Source organism: Arachis stenosperma, chromosome 5 (assembly GCF_014773155.1).
Source record: "Arachis stenosperma cultivar V10309 chromosome 5, arast.V10309.gnm1.PFL2, whole genome shotgun sequence".
NCBI lineage: Eukaryota > Viridiplantae > Streptophyta > Magnoliopsida > Fabales > Fabaceae > Arachis > Arachis stenosperma.
Genome location: NC_080381.1, coordinates 138,363,821 through 138,389,531, shown reverse-complemented (window position 1 = coordinate 138,389,531; position 25,711 = coordinate 138,363,821). Strand labels below are relative to the sequence as shown.

The 25,711-nt window shown below is 37.8% G+C and overlaps 1 non-coding gene and 1 pseudogene across 1 annotated transcript; one reads left to right on the top strand and one right to left on the bottom strand.

The window, feature by feature from the left end:
- Positions 1 to 4,492: 4,492 nt before the first annotated feature.
- On the top strand, positions 4,493 to 5,568 carry LOC130981514 (rhicadhesin receptor-like; annotated as a pseudogene).
- Positions 5,569 to 17,610: 12,042 nt separating this feature from the next.
- Positions 17,611 to 17,718, bottom strand: LOC130984388 (small nucleolar RNA R71). Its single transcript, XR_009088326.1, has one exon. It is a non-coding gene; the product is annotated as a small nucleolar RNA R71 (small nucleolar RNA).
- Positions 17,719 to 25,711: the final 7,993 nt, after the last annotated feature.

Sequence of the window (25,711 nt, the reverse complement as noted above, 5' to 3'; positions counted from 1 at the left end):
TAGTAATCAGGGACGGACTTAGAGGGGGCGAGTAGTGGTCTGGACACCCAAAATTTTAAGAAACTATACTTATCTATAACAATTTATATTAGGAATACAGAGGGTTTAGTGTCGATTATTTTTTCCTATTTTACCCCTATATTTATAATCTAAAACAACATACTCAATCACGTACTCACATTCTGTAAATTTTGCATTAACCCATGACAGAATGATGTAACTACTTATTAAGATATTCTTATTGGATGTAAATTATTGTTACAAATATTTTTATTAAGATATATTTTGAAGGAATAAAAGTAGAATAGTTCAATAAGGATTAATTTTTTAAAAAAATAAATTTACACTAATAATTTTTTTCTTCAAATTATTAACATATTTTTCTAATATACTCTAAGTACCTACACAATATATAATATCAATTAGCATTCAAATTTAAGTTCCAATATTGTTATTAACGAGAGAGGTTTATTAATTTTTAAATAATATTTATTCATCTAAGTTATAGAGTGTCTTGAAAAATTATATTTAAATAATTTTTTTTATTTTTTTAACTATTTTATATTTTTAGATTGAAAACTTTGTATTTTTTTATTCAAGCTCTATTTTTATATTTTATTTTAATTATCTTATTTAAAACTATTAATATGAATTTTTATTTTGTAGGATAAATAAAAAGATGAGATTTTTTTAATAAATTAAATTATTGAAAAACTTACTTATTGTAAAAGAAGTTAAGTATATTTCTTAATTATAAGAATACATATAATTCACTTTTGAATGTAATCAAAATAAATATAAATTTATTCAATTTTTTAAAATTTACATTAATATTAAGGAAAAGATAAGATTAGTTTATCTACATCAAAATAAAACAGCAAAAATTGAAGATAGAATTTTAAAGATAAGATAGATGAATAATAAGATAATTTCTAAAAAGATAACGAAATAGGCGCAGGACACATTTCAATCGATTGGATAGCATTACCAATCGATTGAAGTCGGCAAAAAATTCAACTTCACCTTCCAATCGATTGGATTACATTACCAATCGATTGAATTTGGCTAAAACTTCAATGTCATTACTTTCCAATCAATTGTATTTGACAAATCCATGTTGTTTGAGTAACAAAAACAATCGATTGTTTTTAGGCATTCATTCGATTGGAAAGTATAAACAATCGATTGGTTTAAGCGAAAACCATTCTACCTTACAACTTTCAATCGATTGTTTTGTGATACACTGTAATTCAATTGATTGAGTTACAATTCAATCGATTGTTTTGATAAACCAATCGATTGAATTTTAAGAAAACACGATTTAGAAGCCATGGACGAACGTCACGAGATCAAATTTAATATTTTAATCAATTGGAATGGCCAAAAGCTTTATTAGGATCAATGGAGAATATAATTGGTTGTTGTTTTTGTATTTTATTGTTAATAAATATAATAGATAATTATAGGGGTGCACATGGGCCGGGTGAAGCCGGGTTTGATGTGACCCAGACCCGACCCGAAATATACACCGGGTCTATTTATTAGACCCGAACCCGGCCCTAGACCCGATGAAACCAATACACTTTCGGGCCATAATTATACCGGGTGAAAACCGGGTGAAAACCGGGCCGTTAACATTACATTATGTTGATACCTTCTTATAAACTAACATGTAAAAATATCCAAATTTCCAAGGCTCCAACCATTAGTTAACATGGTAAAATTCACTTAGAAAAATATAACAAGAACCAACCATTCTTCAAAATTAAAGCATAACCACAATCAATACTAATATTGTCTAATAATACCAAATATTTAAATCAATACAAATAACACAATCTTATGTATTAGTCTAAAATCTTATGCATTCTAAACATAAAACATTAACTTATAATCTTATAATGACTAATAACACAAAATATTAAGGTTTACAATACTTAAATTCCACGTAAGAATAGTCATGATCCATCACTAATAACACAAAATATTAATTGTGTATGATGACCGGGCCACCGGGCCGACTTCGGGTGACCCGAGCTATGGCCCGGACCCGACCCGAAATAATGACCGGGTCTATTTTTGAGACCCGTACCCGACCCTAAACCCGATGAAATCACTCCAAATTAGTTCCTAAAGTGTTCGGGACCGGGCCGGGCCTTCGGACCGGACCGGGTCTGTGCACCCCTAGATAATTAATAAAATAATAATTTATAAAATAAAAAAAAGTTTTTATAATTAAATAAAATATATGGAGTTAATTTATAATTAAAATTAGTTCAAGAACTATGTAGCAATTGTTAAAAATATTCTAAAAACATGTTTTCTAATGGAACCATTAAGTGGTCCAAAGATTCTGGAATCACCGAATCCTGAACTTTAAAATACACTATATAATATAATTAATTTATCATTATGCACATTGTGCAAATTTCACTCTAGTTGTTTATTAATTTCCAAGATTTTGATGCTCGTTTTTTCGTTCTTAGTAACATTTCTATTCACATTTGCGTTTCACTTATTAATTACTAAAAAGGAAACTCGGCAGCAAATAAAAATGGTTTGGTTGCCCATTCCTCACTATTAAAGTCATAAGTTTGCAGTGACGTTGGAAAATCTAGGATAGACAAAAAATCCAAAATTTGAATTTTAAACCAAATTCAAACCAAATTACTAAAATAAACTAGTTTTAAATAAAAAAATTAAACCAAATTATATTTATTTTATAATTTGGTTTCTAATCTAAACCATTTAAATAGTTTTAAATTTGGATTCAGATCCAAATTAAGATCCAAATTAAAAAAAGGTGTTTGCTACGGTACGATGATAAATTAATACGTACCGATACGTTTAAAACATGGACAAATAACAATAAAAGAAGTGGAATTTATTTTCCACGTCAGCATTTAATTTTTTCTTTTTTAAATATATAATATATCACCACTTTTACTAAAACACCCTTTTAATTAAATAAAAATAAAAAATAAATTTTATTTAATTTTAATAAAAAGACTTAAACATCCTTCCTTTATTTGATTAGACAAAAATATCCTTTTAAATTAATCAAATTTTAAAATTTAATTAATTTTAATTTTATAATTTCAAATAATTAAAATAACAAAATAAAAACATATTAAAAAAATAAAAAATCAAAATTGTTCTTCATCCAAGGTTAGAAACCTTCGTCGTTCTAGATTAGAAACCTTCATCGTTCATGCCTCTAAAAGTTTCGATCTTCTTCATCTTCTTCTCTCCTCTTCCTATCCTCTCTCTCTGCTCCTGGATCTCTCTCATCTGTCTCTACGTCGCACTCAAGACGTCATTGTTTTGCTGGGATGTCCTAGCCAATTACCTAACCCAGCAACCTTAGCTCCACACACAGGCTAAACGCGAACCAATCCCTCTCATCACCCTTGAGCTCCTCCTTCCTCTCTCCGTCATTGATCTCACTCCCTCACCTCCGTCCATCTTCCGCCGCCGTCGCCGAAATGAGCTTCGAAGTCACCGTCGGTATCGCGCAGCTCTGTTCCACCATCGTGCAGCTACTGTTTCAGCTTTGAAAGCACCGTCGCGCAGCTCGGTTCCATTCACCGTCTCCTGCACTCCCACCGGCACCGAACAACAACAGCTCGACTTCCAAGATCCCCCTCCTTCTTCTGCCGTAGATTGCGTCGGCACCGGCCAAGACGTTGAGTGCGTTGCACCCTTTGCCAATGAACAGGGACAAAACGGCGCCGTATAGTTATCTTCGGAGAACAATAAGGAACAAGGTATCAGTCTGTAACCAAAATGAACTAATAACAATTTCCCTAACTAACTAATAACTAACTGTAAGTCTGTAACTGTCAGTAACGGACCACACTACTAACTAATAACTATCAGCAACAAAAGAAATCTGTTTAACTAAAGTTATCTTGTGTGTGGATTGAAGAAGGTGAATCATTGAAGTGCCTTGCGGAAGGGCTTTGGGAATTGACAGTGCTGGTATCACCGTTCTTCTTCTGGGGAACTGCAATGGTGGCTATGAAGGAGGTGATTCCAAGGACAGGCCCGTTCTTTGTGTCGGCGTTCCGGCTAATACCTGCCGGGTTCCTCCTCATCGGGTTCGCTGCTTCAAGGGGAAGACCGTTCCCTTCGGGACTCAATGCCTGGTCTCAATCTCTCTCTTTGCATTAGTTGATGCAGCTTGCTTTCAGGTCTGTTCATATCTTATGCTCTCAAAAGTTATGAAATTTTCCATGGCAGTATATTTGTTACTTCCTTAGTTTGTTTGTTTAGAATGAAGGGGAATTGAAAGCAATGCTAATTGATTGGAATGCTTTAAGAATTGGCATATTGCATGCTTTGATTCCAAACTCATTCAGTATTGAAATTCAACTCATGATCATCCTTTTGTCTCTGTTCTAAGTCTTCTTCTCACCTTTGTGCCTATCTATATAAATACTGAAAACCTCATTAACTCATTCCAACTTGCCCAAAGCATTTAAAGCAATACACATTTTCTTCTTCTCTTTTTTGTTTCCTTTCATCCCGCCCAATTTTGTTTCCTCATTCTTGGGTTCATAGTTAACCATGAAGTTCATAGGGTCAGTGTTAGCGATGACTTTTGCTCTGGTTTTAGCCTCAACCTCAGCATCAGATTCTGATGCTCTTCAAGACCTCTGTGTTGCAGATACTGCATCTGGTATATCTTATATTTCTCTATCTATCTCTTCTCCTTTGATGTTTCTATTCTCTTGTGATATGTGTGTCTGGAACAACAACAACATAATAATCATTATATTTGATCCTTTGGTTTTCTTTCAATTAACTCCAACTAACTCACTATTAGGCCTACCAACTACTTTAATATTGCTTCCTTTTTCATAATATGGTGCACCCACTTGCATATGACTACTAATTAAGGTTTCTTTATTAACACAACATAAAAAGTTCATTTTTTTTAAGTAGATTAAACATAGCCCAGATCTCAAAAATCATTGGCTGGTTGACATGGGTAGTGTGTGAATGAAAAACAGGTGTTAAGGTGAATGGATTCACGTAAGACGCTGCAAAAGTGAATGCATCTGATTTCTCATCAAACATATTAGCAAAACCAGGTGTGGCAGCATACACAACCTTCGGTTCCATTGTAACAGGAGCCAACGTTGAAAAGATCCAGGATTGAACACACTTGGTGTGTCTCTGTCACGCATTGACTATGCCCAGGTGGACTCAACCCCCACACACCCACGTGCCACTGAGATTGTGTTTGTTCTTGAAGGTCAACTTGATGTTGGGTTCAAACATCCAATGTTCTCATATCAAAGACCATCTACAAGGGTGAGATCTTTGTCTTCCCAAAAGGGTTGGTCATTTCCAGAAGAACAATGCCAATGAACCTGCTGCATTATTTCAGCCTTCAACAGCCAATTGCCTGGAACACAGTCTATTCCTCTGACTTTGTTTGCCACCCCACCGTCCCGATAAGTGTTGACCAAGGCATTCCAGGTTGGTACCAAGGAGATTGAGAAAATCAAGTCTAGGCTTGCTCCAAGAAGTAATGTTATAGTAGGAATGATATATACTTGATTGGTATATGTATGCTTTAATAATGTCTCTGTTGTTTTGTGTATTGTCTCTCTCATCACAATTCATCATGTATGTTTGGAAAACTCATAAAAGCAAATAATGGGACATATTCATTTCTTTTATAATGGAATTTGAAAGGTGCTATCAGCATGCTTTGTTCTTTTTGTTAATCACAATGTGTGTGTGTGTTTATTCAGTGTTGACTTACTAGTTCTCAACAGTGCTACCTTGCTGCTATCTATCAGTGCCTTATAATAACAAGAATATTGAAGTTATTGCCTCCTATGCCTCATCTTACTCTTTCCTTTCTTCTATAACCTTCCAATTAATCTCATTGAATTTGAACCATGGTGGTATTAAAATAATGTATAATATTAATAATTACACTTCCTATCATATTTGTATGGATAGATGGAAATAACCCAACCCCATCTTCCGTGTCTTATCTCCCAATATTTAGCAGCACAAAGAAAGTAGCTAGTATGGTCAAAATAGTAGAAAAAACCTGCCTTGATTATTAGAAATTATCATCATGGCACCATGTAACCCGCTAAAGTCATAGATACTACAATACAAATAACTATCTTTTATTTATTCACACTAATCAAAACTAGTTATACAGATTGATTAATTATCATATCCTAATATATAATAGTTTATAAGTTGCTGCATAAACCCACCTTTTCCCTAAGATATTCGTGCTTTGTTCCCAATTATATGCACTGGTAACATGGGCCGTTAATTATATGCTACTCGAGGCATAAAGGCCGTACACACATTCTTCCGGCTATATGAAATGGTGAATTCACAAAATAAACTAACTAATGGTTAATGATGTTGGGCCACTAACCCAAATTCATCTGTGTATATTCCCCTGGGGCAAAACATCTTAATTTGAGTAGATTTTCGTCTAAGGTAATTCCAATTGAACAATATGCTTCTGTCACATAAGAAAAAGAAACCACACCTCATCATATTATAGCTAAGCATGTGAAGATGGGATAACAGCAATTTCAGAGAGTTGTTTAATGTTTGATTACTAAAAATGCTTCTTAAATAATCTAAAATTGCAGGAAGAGTAAGTAATATAAATATATAATAGTTTATGTGAATAGCTGAATAACGTGAAGATTCATACATATATACACCGTACCGTACAAGGAGTTACAGAAGCGTTAAGACTTGAGACTATGTTACTCTTACTCTTAAGGTATGTTGTACAAGAAAAGTGATTTCTTGCACACTTGCTTTTCTGATGCACAAAAACTAATAGTATTTCTTTATTTCCTATAACCTTAAGCAATCAATTTCTGGGAAGCAGCCAGTTCAACTGTTAAGATGAAAGATGATTAGCCAGCTTCTTTCAGATACCGCACGTCTCCATTCATGAGCTTCAGCAACTTTCTGTTGATGAGCAGACTAATACCCTCCTCGGATTCTTGTCCGTCTCGTCCGAACATTTGGTTCAGCAATGTTTCCGGAACACCAACACCATCATGTGTTATGCTGCAAAGATAGCAAAAACAATCAGTGAACCACTTAAGTAGTAGTTAGTTGATCATGACAGAAACCTTATCTCCAAGTAAGCCAAATGAACTGATTTGCCTAATTGATCTTTCGTTAAAGAGGCTGCAACAACAACTTGACCTCTGGTTGGCGTAAAATTGATGCAAATCAATAAGAAGTCAGCCAAGACTTGCTGCAGCCTGCGACTATCACCATATAAGGTTTCTGTCATGATTTGCTCTGTGACTTCGTTGATTATATGGATACCCATTGCCTTGCTCTTTGTCATGACCTGACTAAGGCAGGCAACAAAAACTTGATGCAGAGTGAATTCAACCATTTCCAAATTCAAGTAGCTGTTCAGAGTACAAGAATGAAAGGAATTAAATATTGTCATAAATAACATCATCATAATCATATTCATAAATCATACCCATCAATGATACGGTCAAGTTCCGAGTCATCGAGAATTTTGTTAAGCTGGCGTTGGCACTGAGCCACTGAGTGCCAGTGTGCAGAAGTTGTTTTTGCTCAATTCCCAACTCAGTATTCTCCAACAATTTTCGAGAGAACACAATCCCACACGAAGGACTCCGAATTTGCCTTTTCATATAAGTTAAAGCTTTGAGTCTCTTCAAGGCAGTTTGTTCGGATAAACGCTGAATACTTTGAATACATTCCACATGAATACTTTGAAGATAATTAAGTTTAAGATTTAACGAGAAATAAGTTTGTGTGCTAATCTTTGGGAAAAGAAAGTAAGGTACCATCACGATCTCCTCCCATCCAAGAAGAGAATTGAATAAGAGGGGCATTGTATGGGACACGCTCATTTATTCCAATGTTCTTCAGAGCTGTGTTGACACGGTGCAAAAACTTTGGTACACCTTTCCATATTGTCTCATGAAAGTAGCTCATTCCTGCCCTCACCTCATCTTGTGGTGTTGGAGGGCTCCTTCAAATTTCATCTGTGCGAAATGCAGCTTGAATCTGCATGAGGGAAACATCTTAAGAGCCATTGCTTTACCATAAACATAGCCACATATATGTAACCACAAATTCGAAACCATAAAATTCACAGACATATCAAAGGGAAATGGTAATAGAATTCATAGGTAGCCGACAATAAATAAGAAAAGAAACCCAAATGCATAACAGTACACAGAATCAAGAATGCACCTCTCATTGGAGAGCCTCATCAAGTTCCTGCTTATCAACAACATAATAAGCATAAAAGTATATCAAGCAATTAAACCTGCAAGAGAATCCAAGCATGCAGCTGTTACAAAGGCACCCTTCCAAGTTTAGTAAGGAAAGCTTTTGCAACCCTGAAATGAACCAGGACATCAAAAATTAATGAAGAATAGATAATTTAAATACTGAAACTCAAGAATTCTGTTCAAACTGGCAAGCTGAGATGCTATTATGCTTGGTTTAGTAACTTGTTCTTGCCATTCAGGTCTCAACTACCTCAAAAGCAGTCCCAAATCATTTGCAATAACAGTGATCTATGCTTCATAAACTACTCAATTATCAAATCAGAACATGAATCGAACTATTCAGAATCTAGGAGAGGCATACCAATTTCAAGAAACGCATAATTGGCACAATTTATCAAGCATACCAATAATAAATATTCAATCATCTCCTTATTTAGTTAATTCAATTCATCTATTTTTTTGTTAAAACACAAGATGAAAAAATTATTTTTTCTATAACAAAAGATTGGTCATAATCAAGGTCCATATTCACGTGAGAACGTGTAAATATTTTCAGTTGTGACCAATGATTAATTTGATGAAACTAAAGACTATGGTTCCAACATCAGGGCTTGATTTGCATATTCAGAAATTGAAACTGTGCACAGAATTTCCCTCAACAATTGTGATACTTGATCACTTGGCCTTCTGCAAACCACCACTGTGAGATATTTAATATAGTATAATCACTCTTGCCATGACAAGAAAATGGAATCTTATTTATGAATTTAGTGAATATCACATTGCAGAACTGATCAAGAACAGCTTATCTTTTCTAGGCTCTTAAAATCTATCTAGATTCCCTCAAGTAAGTGCCTGATAGTTCTTCATGAACATAATCCCCAAACCTTTTACATAAAAGAAATTTAAATATTGACAATATAGGTTTTGGAATGAATCTTCTAATCCTTTTATTTTGAATAGATGTATTGAAATTTAGTGCTCTTTTCAGAGTTTCAAGAGAAAAACATCCTTATCTGGATTTGTCAACTCTCGTCTCAAATTGTCTCTAGCTTTGGTGCTAACCGTTAATGTGGGGCAGTAAACTACCTTAAACCATTGAACTTTGTAAAAAAAAAACAACCGAATTGGCAAATTCATGAGGGGGTTTATTATGTATGCTAACTTGTAATAAGGTTCAATGGTGTTCTGCAAAATTTATGTGCTGCAAAATTTGCTAAAAATCCAAAATCTTCAAAATTATGTTAGTTTAAGTAATCATAGTTGCCATCTTTATACGAAGATTATAAGTGAAAATCGATAGATTGATTTAATATATTTGACTAAATTGTTACGAAAAATAGTCACCCAAAATTTAATCACACAAGAAAGTAGTGAATTAAATAATTAATACAAGAAAGAACAAGAAGAAGGAAAAAAAATCACCCTAAGAAGAAGAAACGCATAATTGGCACAATTTATCAAGCATACCAATAATAAATATTCACATACTTATCTAGTTAATTCAATTCATCTATTTTTTTGTTAAAAACAAAGATGAAAAAATTATTTTTTCTAAAACAAAAGATTGGTCATAATCAAGGTCCATATTCTTGTGAGAACTTGTGTAACGCTATAATTTCACTTATTAAAGCATGCCAAACATCTCTCCACATTTCACCTCCCAAATCAATGAATTCCAGTATCCTGCTATTTGAACAAAGCATACTTATTGTGAGCAGAAAAAATGGAAACAGCAGAGTCAAAAAGTGCAGACCCTAAAGGCCCAACCGTTGCATTCTCTACCTTTAATCCTTGTTGTGTAAGATCCATTCTCATGGCTCTCTTCTCTCCCAATAAGTCAATTACTGGAATGTGTATTTGAAGTTATCAATAGAAAAAGATAATGATCCCTTTCTCCTTATAGAAGAACTATTCTAAACCCCTCCTTCTACTCATAATGAACAAATAGAAGTTCTAACAAACTTTTAGCAAAATTTTCAGCATAATTTCAATAAAGATTAATAAGATTTTCAGCTAATCAAAATTTTAGCAAAATTTAAGCACAATTTTAACAATCCAATAGCCTTAGGTGTTTCTTAGTTGAAAAAGAATCCAACAACAATACAATATCACAACAATACAATCCAATTACAAAATCACAGTAAACCACAGCAACTCACTCCAACCCAGTAATCTCAAGTCTCCAACAGCCAAAATTATTCAACAATTATTCAATTCAGTAACAAATCCACAGATTAACTAACAACAATTATTCAGCAATTATTCAACCAGTAACAACAGCAAGGTTCACAGATTAACTAACAAGTAACAAGAATTATTCAACAATTATAGTTTAAAAAAATTAATACCTAGAACTAAATGCCAGAACAGAGCAGAGCAGATCAGTAGCAAGAAAGGAACAGGGCACGACCGAAGGGTTGACGCGATGGAACAAAACTGGCAGCCGGCAACGGTGGCTGGACGTTGAGGAACGGCGACGAGAGATGGCTGCTTCGGTGCTTTCTCCAAGCTGCGTTCGAGTTCTCTTCTGTCTTCTCTGCGTTCTTCAGTGTGTTCGTTCAGAGAACAGAAAAAGCAATAATCAGAAAAGCATATAGTTCCCTTATGTTCACGAGTGAACAGAAAAGCAATAATCAGAACTACGTTGGTCTAACATTTCAATTATCACATTATTCCAAGTTAGAACCAAAGTAGATGGCATTGGAAAACATGCTAATAAGAAAGAATAGAAGAACTTTATATATAATAGCAAATCGTGCTCTTTACTTGCAATAGGCTATCGAGTGGTCCTGGGTGGTCCTCGGTGAGTGGGTGGTCCTGGCCTGCTGGGTGCGATTTGTGAGTTGCAAGGGACTGAGGGTGGTGGTGGGTGCGACTTGCAAGCGTGGTGCCGACCTGCTGGGCGCTGGGCGCTGGCTGTGTGCTGCAGTGCTGGGCTGCTCTGTCCGCGAGGAGGTCCTGGGTGGGAGCAGTGGAAGGGCTGCGCTGGGAGGAAGGTGGCGGTGGCTGCGAGGTGGTGGGAGGAGGTCTCTCACCGAAGATGGGAGTTGCAGAGAGCGAGGCTGTGAGACCTAGGGAGTAGGGAGCGAGGGGCTAGGGTTCGTTTGGGAGTGGGGCTTGGGGGAATGGCCGAATGGGGGTTACTGGGTTAGGTTTAGGTTTCGTTCATTTTGGGGGAGGGGGGTTTGGTTTTTTTTTTGGTTTTTTACCTGACCGGTTCGGTTCGGTTAGAGTTTTCATTATCAGAACTGGTTTTTGATTTTCGGTTTTTTCGGTTCAGTTGATCGATTTAGTTCGGTCCGTCGGTTTTGAACACTCCTACTGGTTAGGGTTCCTCTAACCAACGGCACCGTTTTGAGCAAATTTTAGAAAATCGGTCGGGTCTCGGTTCGGTTCGACCGATCGACTATGTTGTTTTTATTTAAAATGCTTAATATATTTTAGTATCAAATTTTCAATTAAGCTTACAACACAGAAGTGGTTCAAGGAATCAAAATGCTAGAGTAAAAATTAAGCTTCACGTAAATTCAACTAAAATCGAACGAAAAACAGAAACATTAATTTTCAACAAGAGTCCATAAAAAATATAGTGCATAATAATTTTTTAAGTAAAAGAGATGAAACTAACAAGTCTTAGTAGTTAATATAATCTTAACATGACTACATGACAATTACGAGTAATTAATTTTTGTTTGACTCATTTTGTTTATACTTATTGTAATTCCTGGTAGCAGATTCAATGACCTTACGCAGCATCAAGTTGTAGGGCCTTAGAATCAAATCCAACGCAAGTCGCATCCTTGTACCATGATTAACCTGAAAAATATAAATATTTTAGGTTACCAACAAAACCATACACATTAGCAATTGAAGTACTATTTTTTTTAGCAAAAGAAAATTACATTTATTGTATAACTATACGTCTTCCTGTAATTTGTCATCCAGGTTGCCACCCATACCCTACAATCATTACTGTGTTAAATAAGACGCGGTTAGCTTATGCAGATAAAAATTTGAAAAAGAAAAACACAAATACAGATATTCCTTACGAGCCAGGAGCTTGTTCTCCTGTTTCTAGCATATCCACAAATACAAAATCAAGTATCCTTGGCCTGAACGGAGTGTTGTATTTATAGAACGAGTCATACTTGAGCATATCTTCCAGATATTTTGCCTATTTATATAGGAAAAAAAATAAATAAAGGACGGTATTATGTTAAATTATCTTTGGCAGTTACCAGGAGGATATAATATTTTCAGAGTTTACAGCTCACAGAGATGTATTCAGGAGTTTGATGTCAGGAAAGCCAATCGATTCTCTTGTGCTAGACTTAGTAGCAGATATGATGAGGATAGAGTTGACCAGAGAAAGTGGTTATTGGTTTTTACCCACAACTTTTGCGGTCAGTATATGGGAGTGTATACTAAAATAATATTGGTAGTTGTTTTTTGTATTGCCATATAAACTAGTGGCTTAAATAATGTAGCTGGCAGAGAAGACAAAATTGGATCCCGACCGTCTGCCGCTTTGTATCACACATGTTTATTTGGGCAAAGTTGACTGCTTAAAAAGAGTAAGTTCCCAATCATTTTAAATTCATATTAGCAAATATTGGCATAAAATAATTTTAATACCTAAAATGACTTTCTCTTGATTAGGTCTTTATCCCTGTATCTGAAACTACTGACGAAGGCCATGAACACTGGTACCTCGTAGTGATTGATCGTGTTAAAAGACAAATAATTTTGCTAGACCCATTACCCATTGAGAAAACAGTTCAAGCGAAAGAGGACAGCCTTGAAATTGGTAACTATATTTTCCTTTTTTTTTGTTAATTATCTACATATATGACTAAAAAAGCAAACTCTAACATAGACATAAACAGGCCATTTATTTGGACGAGGTATTGGAAGATCGTTCATTCTATGACTTTGAGACCACTCCAACTCTGATTTCTTCACAATTTGAATTTGAAGAGCCAGAAGGCCTTTCGACCCTCAAAGCTGGATCGTAAGATCGTATAATTAGTAGTTATTGATATGAAATTTATGCAATTATATAATACTCTAATATAGCTTCCTCGATATGTAGGAGTGACGCGGGTGTGTGGGTTGCAAGTTGGATGATAGCTTGTTTTGAAGATGATCATTTTAACATAAAGGTAATGTTATGCACTAATCTTTTCCTTCGTTCTTTCTTTTATATTTAGGTAGTTAAGCCTAATGTGTAATTATTCAAATTTTATTAGGTGGATGATGGGGTTCGCATGAAGATTGCAGTCTCACTCGTGTTAAAGAATCATAATGTGATCAAAGATAGGGTCAAAGAAAATGCCATTGAAAATCTTAATAAGCTGTATGATAATCACTATCGTGATGTGATGAGCGGATAATTTGTATACTTTTTGGCATTGTTTTTAGTATGTTTTTAGTAGTTTTAGTTGAGTTCTTAGTATATTTTTATTAGTTTTTAGTTAAAATTCACTTTTCTGGACTCTACTATGAGTTTGTGTGTTTTTCTGTGATTTCAGGTATTTTCTGGCTGAAATTGAGGGACCTGAGCAAAAATCTGATCCAGAGACTCAAAAGGACTGCAGATGCTGTTGATTCTGACCTCCTGCACTCGAAGTGGATTTTCTGGAGCTACAGAAGCCCAATTGGCGCGCTCTCAACGGCGTTGGAAAGTAGACATCCTGGGCTTTCCAGCAATATAATAGTCCATACTTGCCCAAGATTTGATGGCCCAAACCGGCGTTCAAAGTCACCTCAAGAAATTCCAGCGTTAAACGCCGGAACTGGCACCTGATTGGGAGTTAAAGCCCAAACTGGCACTAAAGCTGGCGTTTAACTCCAAGGAGAGTCTCTACACGAAAAAGCTTCATTGCTCAGCCCAAGCACACACCAAGTGGGCCCGGAAGTGGATTTTTATGTCATTTACTCATCTATGTACTAGTTTTCTATAAGTAGGACCTTTGCTATTGTATTTGATATCGAGGACTTTTGGTAGCTATCTTTGTTTTATGCTATCTTAGACCTTTGGGAGGCTGGCCATTCGGCCATGCCTAGACCTTGTCTTATGTATTTTCAACGGTGGAGTTTCTACACACCATAGATTAAGGTGTGGAGCTCTGTTGTACCTCGAGTATTAATGCAATTACTGTTGTTCTTCTATTCAATTCCGCTTGTTCTCTGTCCAAGATATCACTTGTCTTCAACATGATGAAGGTGATGATTGACGCCCATCACCATTCTCACTCATGAACAAGGTGACTGACAACCATCTTGTTCTCCAAGCATCTGAGGCTTAGTGAATATCTCTTGGATTCCTGATTGCACGATGCATGGTTGATCGCCTGACAACCGAGTGCTCGCCTGACAAACGAGCCACCATTCCGTGAGATCAGAGTCTTCGTGGTAAAGGCAGGACTTGATGGCAGCATTCAAGAGAATCCGGAAGGTAACCTTGTCTGTGGTATTCTGAGTAGGATTCAATGATTGAATGACTGTGACGTGCTTCAAACCTGTAACCTACTGGGCGTTAGTGACAGACGCAAAAGAGTGATTCTATTCCGGTAGGGGAGGGAACCAAACCGGTTGGCAGTACTGTGACAGAGTGCGTGCATTAGCTTTCACTGCGAGGATGGGAGGTAGCTGCTGACAACAGTGAAACCCTACACGAGCTTGCCATGGAAAGGAGTAAGAAGGATTGGATGAAGGCAGTAGGAAAGCAGAGAGACGGAAGGGAAGGCATCTTCATACACTTGTCTGAAGCTCTTACACCAATGATATACATAAGTATCACTATCTTTATCTTTATATTATTTTCGTTCATCATCATATACAATTGAGTTTGCCTGACTAAGATTTACAAGATGACCATAGCTTGCTTCAATACTAACAATCTCCGTGGGATCGACCCTTACTCACGTAAGGTATTACTTGGACGACCCAGTGCACTTGCTGGTTAGTTGTGCGAAGTTGTGTAATGCCATGGAATTGAACCACCAAGTTTTTGGAGTTCATGACCAGGGATTATGAGAGTTGTGAAAAGTATTGTTCACAATTTCGCGCACCAAGTTTTTGGCGCCGTTGTCGGGGATTGTTCAAGTTTTGAGCAAGCTTTTGGTAACAATGCCTGGGATTGTTCTAGTTTGGACAACTGACGGTTCATCTTGTTGCTTAGATTAGGTATTTATTTTTTCGAAATTCTTGAAGATGAATTCTAGAGTTTCATGATGATTTGTTGAAATCTGGCTGGCTGAGAAGCCATGTCTAATCTGATTGGACCGAGATTTCAACTTAACACCACAAGAGCTTGTTGATTTTCATCAATTTTGCTTTTGAAGCAGTGATCTGCTAAGGCTTGGCTGACCTTTGGTCATGTCTAGTGTTTTGGACTGAAGCTTTCCTTGAAAGCTTGGCTGGCTGTGAAGCCATGTCTAATGCCTGGACCGGAGTCTTAGACTAGCATTGCACTGATTCCTGGAATTCTCATTAAGAATTTTGATACCTTTTCCCACTTAATTTTCGAAAAACACAAAAAAAAAAAAAATTTTTAAGAAGCATCAAATATTTTCTATTTCTTCATGTTTCTTGCTTAAGTTTAGTGTCTCATCCTAAGTTTGGTGTCAATAGCATGCATTCATTCATGTGTCTTAAGGATCTTCAAGTAATTCTTGATGATTTCTTACTCTGATCTTTGAATTCTTTTGGCTTGAGTGTTTATGTGTCTCATATAGTGTCAGTAGTACACAAACTGCTAAGTTTGGTGTCTTGCATGCATTGTTATTTGATTCTTGTTGCATTTTGATTATTAAAAAATCCAAAATATTTTAATTTGGTCTTTTCAAGTCAATAATACAAAGAATTGAAGATTCAGAGCATACTGCAGAGGAATTATACAGAAAAAGCTGAGCATTCAAAAATGCCCAGTGAAGAAGGCAGACTGGCGTTTAAACGCCAGCCAGGGTACCTGGTTGGGCGTTTAACGCCCAAAGAGGTAGCATTTTGGGCGTTAAACGCCAGAATGTATACCATTCTGGGCGTTTAACGCCAGGATGGTGCTAGGAGGAAGATTTTGTTTTCAAAATCAATTTTTTTTCAAGTTTTCAAAGTTTTTCAAAACCAAATCTTTTTCAAATCATATCTTTTCAATCAAATGTTTTCAAAATCAATTTCTTTCCTTTTTCAAAGATACTTACTAACAATTAATGATTTGATTGAACATTTTTTGCCTTTTCTATTAAGGAAGGTTTTATGTTTGAATCATATCTTTTCTTGTTAGGCAAGTCATCAATTTCTTTTTAAATCATATCTTTTCAAATTGTTTTCAAAACAAATCTTTTTAAAATGTTTTTCAAATCATATCGTCTCAATTATATCTTTTTAAAACCATAACTTTTCAATCAAATCTTTTTAGTCACATTTTTTTTCAAAATAGTTTTCAATCAAATCTTTTTAATTTCTAATTTCAAAATCTTTTTCAAAAATCACTTGATTTCTTTTTCACTTGTAATTTTCGAAAATTATCAATCAAATTTTCAAAATGTTTTCAAAATCTTTTAATTGAATTTTCGAAAATTCTCTTCCCTCCTTCCACATCCTTCTATTATGGAGTACCACTCCTTCTAAATGCACAATTCGAACCTTATCTAATTAAAGTTCGAATTCTTCTTCTCCTTCTCCTTACTATTTCTCTTTTCCTCTGACACTTCAAGGAATCTCTATACTGTGACATAGAGGATTCCACATTTTCTTTTTCTCTCCTCTTTCATATGAGCAGGAGCAGAGACAAAGGCATTCTTGTTGAAGCTGATCCTGAACCTGAAAGGACCTTGAAGAGAAAGCTAAGAGAAGCTAAAGCACAACTCTCTTTAGAGGACCTGACCGAATTCTTCAAGGAAGAAGAACACATGGCAGCCGAAAACAACAACAATACCAACAATGCAAGGAAGGTGCTGGGTGACTTCACTGCACCTACTCCTGATTTTTATGGGAGAAGCTCTATCCTGCCATTGGAGCAAACAACTTTGAGCTTAAGCCTCAATTAGTTTCTCTAATGCAACAGAATTGCAAGTTCCATGGACTTCCAATGGAAGATCCTCATCAGTTCTTAGCTGAATTCTTGCAAATCTGTGACACAGTCAAGACTAATGGGGTTAACCCTGAGGTCTACAGACTGATGCTATTCCCTTTTGCTGTAAGAGACAGAGCTAGAATATGGTTGGATTCTCAACCTAAAGAAAGCCTGGACTCTTGGGAAAAGCTAGTCAATGCCTTCTTGGCAAAGTTCTTTCCACCACAAAGATGGAGTAAGCTTAGAGTGGAAGTCCAAACCTTCAGACAGAAGGATGGAGAATCCCTCTATGAAGCTTGGGAAAGATACAAACAATTGATCAGAAGATGTCCCTCAGACATGCTTTCTGAATGGAGCATCATAGGTATTTTCTATGATGGTCTCTCTGAACTATCCAAGATGTCTTTGGATAGCTCTGCTGGAGGATCTCTTCATCTGAAGAAGACGCCTGCAGAAGCTCAAGAATTGATTGAAATGGTTGCAAATAACCAATTCATGTACACTTCTGAAAGGAATCCTGTGAACAATGGGACTAGTCAGAAGAAAGGAGTTCTTGAGATTGACACTCTGAATGCCATATTGGCTCAGAACAAGATATTGACTCAACAAGTCAATTTGATTTCTCAGAGTCTGTCTGGAATGCAAAATGCACCAAACAGTACTAAGGACGCTTCATCTGAGGAAGAAGCTTATGATCCTGAGAACCCTTCCATGGAAGAGGTGAATTACCTAGGAGAACCCTATGGAAACACCTATAATCTTCATGGAGAAATCACCCAAATCTCTCATGGAAGAATCAAGAGAGACCTCAACAAGGTTTCAATAACAATAATGGTGGAAGAAACAGGTTTAGCAATAGCAAGCCTTTTCCATCATCTTCTCAGCAACAGACAGAGAGTTCTAAGCAGAATACTTCTGACTTAGCAACAATGGTCTCTGATCTAATAAAGACCACTCAAAGTTTCATGAATGAAACAAGGTCCTCCATCAGAAATTTGGAAGGACAAGTGGGTCAGCTGAGCAAGAAAGTTACTGAACTCCCTCCTAGCACTCTCCCAAGTAATACAGAAGAAAATCCAAAAGGAGAGTGCAAAGCCATAGACATGGCCGAATATGGAGAGGAAAGAGAGGAGGAGGACGCCACTAAGGAAGACCTCAGTGGGCGTGTACCAATCTCCTCTGAATTCCTCAATGAGGAACAATGGGAATCTGAGGCTCAAAATGAGACCATAGAGATTCCATTGGACTTACTTCTGCCATTCATGAGCTCTGATGAGTATTCTTCCTCTGAAGAGGATGAGTATGTCACTGAAGAGCAAGTTGCTAAATACCTTGGAGCAATCATGAAGCTAAATGACAAGTTATTTAGAAATGAGACTTGGGAGGATGAACCTCCCTTGCTCACCAAAGAACTGGATGACTTGTCTAGGCAGAAATTACCTCAAAAGAGACAAGATCCTGGGAAGTTTTCTATACCTTGTACCATAGGCACCATGACCTTCAAGAAGGCCTTGTGTGACTTAGGGTCAAGTGTAAACCTCATGCCTCTCTCAGTAATAGAGAAGCTAAGGATCTTTGAGGTACAAGCTGCAAAAATCTCATTAGAGATGGCAGACAATTCAAGAAAACAAGCTCATGGACTTGTAGAGGATGTTTTGGTGAAGATTGAAGACCATTACATCCCTACTGATTTCATAGTCCTAGAGACTGGGAAGTGCATGGATGAATCCATCATCCTTGGCAGACCCTTCCTAGCCACAGCAAAGGCTGTGATTGATGTTGATAGAGGAGAGTTGATCATTCAAGTGAATGAAGAATCCTTGGTGTTTAAGGCCCAAGGACATCCCTCTATCATCATGGAGAGGAAGCATGAAGAGCTTCTCTCAAAACAGAGCCAAGCAGAGCCCCCACAGTCAAACTCTAAGTTTGGTGTTGGGAGGCCACAACCAAACTCTAAGTTTGGTGTTGAACCCCCACATTCAAACTCTAAGTTTGGTGTTGGGAGGTTCCAACACGGTTCTGAGCATTTCTGAGGCTCCATGAGAGTCCTCTGTCAAGCTAATGACATTAAAGAAGCGCTTGTTGGGAGGCAACCCAATATTTTATAGTTAACTATTTTCTTTTGTTATTTTATCTTTTTTGTAGGTTGATGATCATAAGAAGTCACAAAAACAATGAAAAAATCAAAAACAGAATGAAAAACAGGAAGAAAAACAGCACACCCTGGAGGAGAAGAAGCTGGCGTTCACACGCCAGTAATACTAGCTGTTGGGCGTTTAACGCCCAGTCTGGCACCATTCTGGGCGTTTAACGCCAGAAAGGGGCACCAGACTGGCATTAAACGCCAGTAAAGGGCAACAACCTGGCGTTAAACGCCAGGAATGGGCACCAGCCTGGCGTTTAACGCCAGAAATAGCTCAAAACGTGATTTTGAGCAACATTTGGTGCAGGGATGACTTTTCCTTGACACCACAGGATCTGTGGACCCCACAGGACCCCACCATCACTCTCTCTCTTCTTCCCCCATTCACCAATCACCTCAATACCTCTTCCCCAAAACCCTTCACCTATCAAATCCCATCTTTCTCTTCACCACTCACATCCATCCTTCATAAAACCCCACCAACCTCACCCTTCAAATTCAAACCACTTTCCCTCCCAAACCCACCCATAATGGCCGAACCCTTACCCCCTCTCCTATATATACCCTTCTTCAACCCTTCATTTTCACACAACCTAAACACCCCTTCTTCCCTTCTTGGCCGAACACACCACCTTCCCCTCTTCCTCATTTCTTCTTCTTCTACTCTCTTCTTTCTTCTTTGCTCGAGGACGAGCAAACATTTTAAGTTTGGTGTGGTAAAAGCGTTGCTTTTTCGTTTTTCCATAACCATTTATGGCATCCAAGGCCGGAGAAACCTCTAGAAAGAGGAAAGGGAAGGCAAAGGCTTCCACCTCCGAGTCATGGGAGATGGATAGATTCCTCTCAAGGGTGCATCAAGTCCACTTCTATGAAGTTGTGGCCTTGAAGAAGGTGATCCCCGAAGTCCCCTTTTCACTCAAAAAGGGTGAATATCCGGAGATCCGCCATGAGATCCGAAGAAGAGGTTGGGAAGTACTTACCAACCCCATTCAACAAGTCGGAATCTTGATGGTTCAAGAGTTCTATGCCAATGCATGGATCACCAAGAACCATGACCAAAGTGTGAACCCGAATCCAAAGAATTATCTCACTATGGTTCGGGGGAAATACTTGGATTTAGTCCGGAGAGTGTGAGGGTGGCGTTCAACTTGCCTATGATGCAAGGAGATGAGCACCCTTACACTAGAAGGGTCAACTTTGATCAAAGGTTGGACCAAGTCCTCACAATCATATGTGAAGAGGGCGCACAATGGAAGCAAGATTCAAGAGGAAAGCCGGTTCAATTGAGAAGGCATGACCTCAAGCCCGTGGCTAGAGGATGGTTAGAGTTCATACAACGCTCAATCATTCCCACTAGCAACCGGTCTGAAGTTACCATAGACCGGGCCATCATGATCCATAGCATCATGATTGGAGAAGAAATAGAAGTTCATGAGGTTATAGCCCAAGAACTCTACAAGGTGGCGGACAAGACCTCCACTTTGGCAAGGTTAGCCTTTCCTCATCTCATCTGTCACCTCTGTTATTCAGTTGGAGTTGACATAGAAGGAGACACCCCCATTGATGAGGACAAGCCCATCACCAAGAAAAGGATGGAGTACACAAGAGACCCTTCTCATCAAGAGATCCCTGAGATACCTCAAGGGATGCACTTTCCTCCACAAAACTATTGGGAGCAACTAAACACCTCCCTAGGAGAATTGAGTTCCAACATGGGACAACTAAGGGTGGAGCATCAAGAACACTCCATTCTCTTCCATGAAATTAGAGAAGACCAAAGAATCATGAGGGAGGAGCAACAAAGACAAGGAAGAGACATTGAGGAGCTCAAGCACTCCATAGGATCTTCAAGAGCAAGAAAGAGCCGCCATCACTAAGGTGGACCCGTTCCTTGATTTCCTTGTTCTTTATTCTTCTGTTTTTCGATTTTTATGCTTTATGTTTGTCCATGTTTGTGTCTTGTGATCATTAGTGTCTTAGTGTCTATGCCTTAAAGTTATGAATGTCCTATGAATCCATCACCTCTCTTGAATAAAAACGTGCTTAATTGAAAAGGAAAGAATTGCATGAATTCTGAATTTTATAATAGTTTAATTATTTTGATGTGGTGGCAACACTTTTGTTCTCTGAATGTATGCTTGAACAGTGCATATGTCTTTTGAATTTGTAGTTCATGAATGTTGGCTCTTGAAAGAATGATGAAAAAGGAGACATGTTACTGAGGATCTGAAAAATCATTAAAAATGATTCTTGAAGCAAGAAAAAGCAGAAAAAAAAAGAGAAAGAGCAAACGAAAAAAAAATTCGAAAAAAAAAAGAAAGAAATAAAGTTGTGATCCAAGGCAATAAGAGTGTGCTTAAGAACCCTGGACACCTCTAATTGGGGACTTTAGCAAAGCTGAGTCACAATCTGAAAAGGTTCACCCAATTATGTGTCTGTGGCATGTATGTATCCGGTGGTAATACTAGAAGACAGAGTGCTTTGGGCCACAGCCAAGACTCAAGAAATAGCTATGTTCAAGAATCATCATACTTTACTAGGAGAATCATTAACACTATCTGGATTCTAAGTTCCTAAGGAAGCCAATCATTCTGAATTACAAGGGATAGAGTGAGATGCCAAAACTATTCAGAGGCAAAAAGATAAAAGCCCCGCTCATCTAATTAATACTGATCTTCATAGATATTTTTGGAGTTCATTGCATATTCTCTTCTTTTTATCTTATTTGATCTTCAGTTGCTTGGGGACAAGCAACAATTTAAGTTTGGTGTTGTGATGAGCGGATAATTTGTATACTTTTTGGCATTGTTTTTAGTATGTTTTTAGTAGTTTTAGTTGAGTTCTTAGTATATTTTTATTAGTTTTTAGTTAAAATTCACTTTTCTGGACTCTACTATGAGTTTGTGTGTTTTTCTGTGATTTCAGGTATTTTCTGGCTGAAATTGAGGGACCTGAGCAAAAATCTGATCCAGAGACTCAAAAGGACTGCAGATGCTGTTGGATTCTGACCTCCCTGCACTCGAAGTGGATTTTCTGGAGCTACAGAAGCCCAATTGGCGCGCTCTCAACGGCGTTGGAAAGTAGACATCCTGGGCTTTCCAGCAATATATAATAGTCTATACTTTGCCCAAGATTTGATGGCCCAAACCGGCGTTCAAAGTCACCTCAAGAAATTCCAGCGTTAAACGCCGGAACTGGCACCTGATTGGGAGTTAAACGCCCAAACTGGCACTAAAGCTGGCGTTTAACTCCAAGGAGAGTCTCTACACGAAAAAGCTTCATTGCTCAGCCCAAGCACACACCAAGTGGGCCCGGAAGTGGATTTTTATGTCATTTACTCATCTATGTACTAGTTTTCTATAAGTAGGACCTTTTGCTATTGTATTTGATATCGAGGACTTTTGGTAGCTATCTTTGTTTTATGCTATCTTAGACCTTTGGGAGGCTGGCCATTCGGCCATGCCTAGACCTTGTTCTTATGTATTTTCAACGGTGGAGTTTCTACACACCATAGATTAAGGTGTGGAGCTCTGTTGTACCTCGAGTATTAATGCAATTACTGTTGTTCTTCTATTCAATTCCGCTTGTTCTCTGTCCAAGATATCACTTGTTCTTCAACATGATGAAGGTGATGATTGACGCCCATCACCATTCTCACTCATGAACAAGGTGACTGACAACCATTCTTGTTCTCCAAGCATCTGAGGCTTAGTGAATATCTCTTGGATTCCTGATTGCACGATGCATGGTTGATCGCCTGACAACCGAGTGCTCGCCTGACAAACGAGCCAACCATTCCGTGAGATCAGAGTCTTCGTGGTAAAGGCAGGACTTGATGGCAACATTCAAGAGAATCCGGAAGGTCTAACCTTGTCTGTGGTATTCTGAGTAGGATTCAATGATTGAATGACTGTGACGTGCTTCAAACCTGTAACCTACTGGGCGTTAGTGACAGACGCAAAAGAGTGATTCTATTCCGGTAGGGGAGGGAACCAAACCGGTGATTGGCAGTACTGTGACAGAGTGCGTGCATTAGCTTTCACTGCGAGGATGGGAGGTAGCTGCTGACAACAGTGAAACCCTACACGAGCTTGCCATGGAAAGGAGTAAGAAGGATTGGATGAAGGCAGTAGGAAAGCAGAGAGACAGAAGGGAAGGCATCTTCATACACTTGTCTGAAGCTCTTACACCAATGATATACATAAGTATCACTATCTTTATCTTTATATTATTTTCGTTCATCATCATATACAATTGAGTTTGCCTGACTAAGATTTACAAGATGACCATAGCTTGCTTCAATACTAACAATCTCCGTGGGATCGACCCTTACTCACGTAAGGTATTACTTGGACGACCCAGTGCACTTGCTGGTTAGTTGTGCGAAGTTGTGTAATGCCATGGAATTGAACCACCAAGTTTTTGGAGTTCATGACCAGGGATTATGAGAGTTGTGAAAAGTATTGTTCACAATTTCGCGCACCATGATGATTATGAATTTCCATAAGATTAGATTTACAACATAGGATATTTATTATTATTTTTGTTTTTATTATTTTCTTGTGGGCATATGAGCCGTCTAGTGACATACGACATTATATTTTGTTTACGTTTGTGTTGGTATTTGTTTGCCGAATTATTTAATGTCTCCATTTGACTATTGGTGCACGAAATTGTGATCAATACTTTTTAATACACAGAACAATCCCCGGTAATGGCTCCAAAGACTTGGTGCTCAATACCATGGCATAAACACAACTTCGCACAACTAACCAGCAAGTGCACTGGGTCATCCAAGTAATACCTTACGTGAGTAAGGGTCGATCCCACGGAGATTGGTGGTATGAAGCAAGCTATGGTCACCTTGTAAATCTCAGTCAGGCAGACTCAAATGGGTATAGTGATAAACGAATAAAGCAATAAGATAAAGATAGAGATACTTATGTATATCATTGGTGAGAATTTCAGATAAGCGAATGAAGATGCCTTCCCTTCCGTCTCTCTGCTTTCCTACTGTCTTCATCCAATCCTTCTTACTCCTTTCCATGGCAAGCTTGTGTAGGGTTTCACCGTTGTCAGTGGCTACCTCCCATCCTCTCAGTGAAAGCGAGAGCATATGCTCTGTCACAGCATAGCGGAATTCAACTGTCGATTCTCGGTCAGGCCGGAATAATATCCATTGATACTTTTGCGTCTGTCACTAACGCCCCGCCTGCTAGGAGTTTGAAGCACGTCACAGTCATTCAATCATTGAATCCTACTCAGAATACCACAGACAAGGTTAGACCTTCCGGATTCTCTTGAATGCCGCCATCAGTTCTTGCCTATACCACGAAGATTCCGATTAAAGAATCCAAGAGATATGCACTAAGCCTCGGATGCTTGTAGAACAAGAATGGTTGTCAGTCACCTTGTTCATAGGTGAGAATGATGATGAGTGTCACGGATCATCACATTCATCAAGTTGAAGAACAAGTGATATCTTGGACAAAGAACAAGCGGAATTGAATAGAAGAACAATAGTAATTGCATTAATACTCGAGGTACAGCAGAGCTCCACACCTTAATCTATGGTGTGTAGAAACTCCACCGTTGAAAATACATAAGAACAAGGTCTAGGCATGGCCGAATGGCCAGCCTCCCAAAGAGGGTTCAATCATCAAAACATGATCAAAAGATAGATATATATACAATAGTAAAAGGTCCTACTTATAGAAAACTAGTAGCCTAAGGTGTACAAAGATGAGTAAATGACATAAAAATCCACTTTCGGGCCCACTTGGTGTGTGCTTGGGCTGAGCAATGAAACATTTTCGTGTAGAGACTTGTCTTGGAGTTAAACGCCAGCTTTTATTCCAGTTTGGGCGTTTAACTCCCATTTAGGTGCCAGTTCCGGCGTTTAACGGAATTTCTTGAGGTGACTTTGAACGCCGGTTTGGGCCATCAAATCTTGGGCAAAGTATGGACTATCATATATTGCTGGAAAGCCCAGGATGTCTACGTTCCAACGCCGTTGAGAGCGCGCCAATTGATCTTCTGTAGCTCCAGAAAATCCACTTCGAATGCAGGGAGGTCAGAATCCAACAGCATCTGCAGTCCTTTTCAGTCTCTGAATCAGATTTTTGCTCAGAACCTTCAATTTCAGCCAGAAAATACCTGAAATCACAGAAAAACACACAAACTCATAGTAAAGTC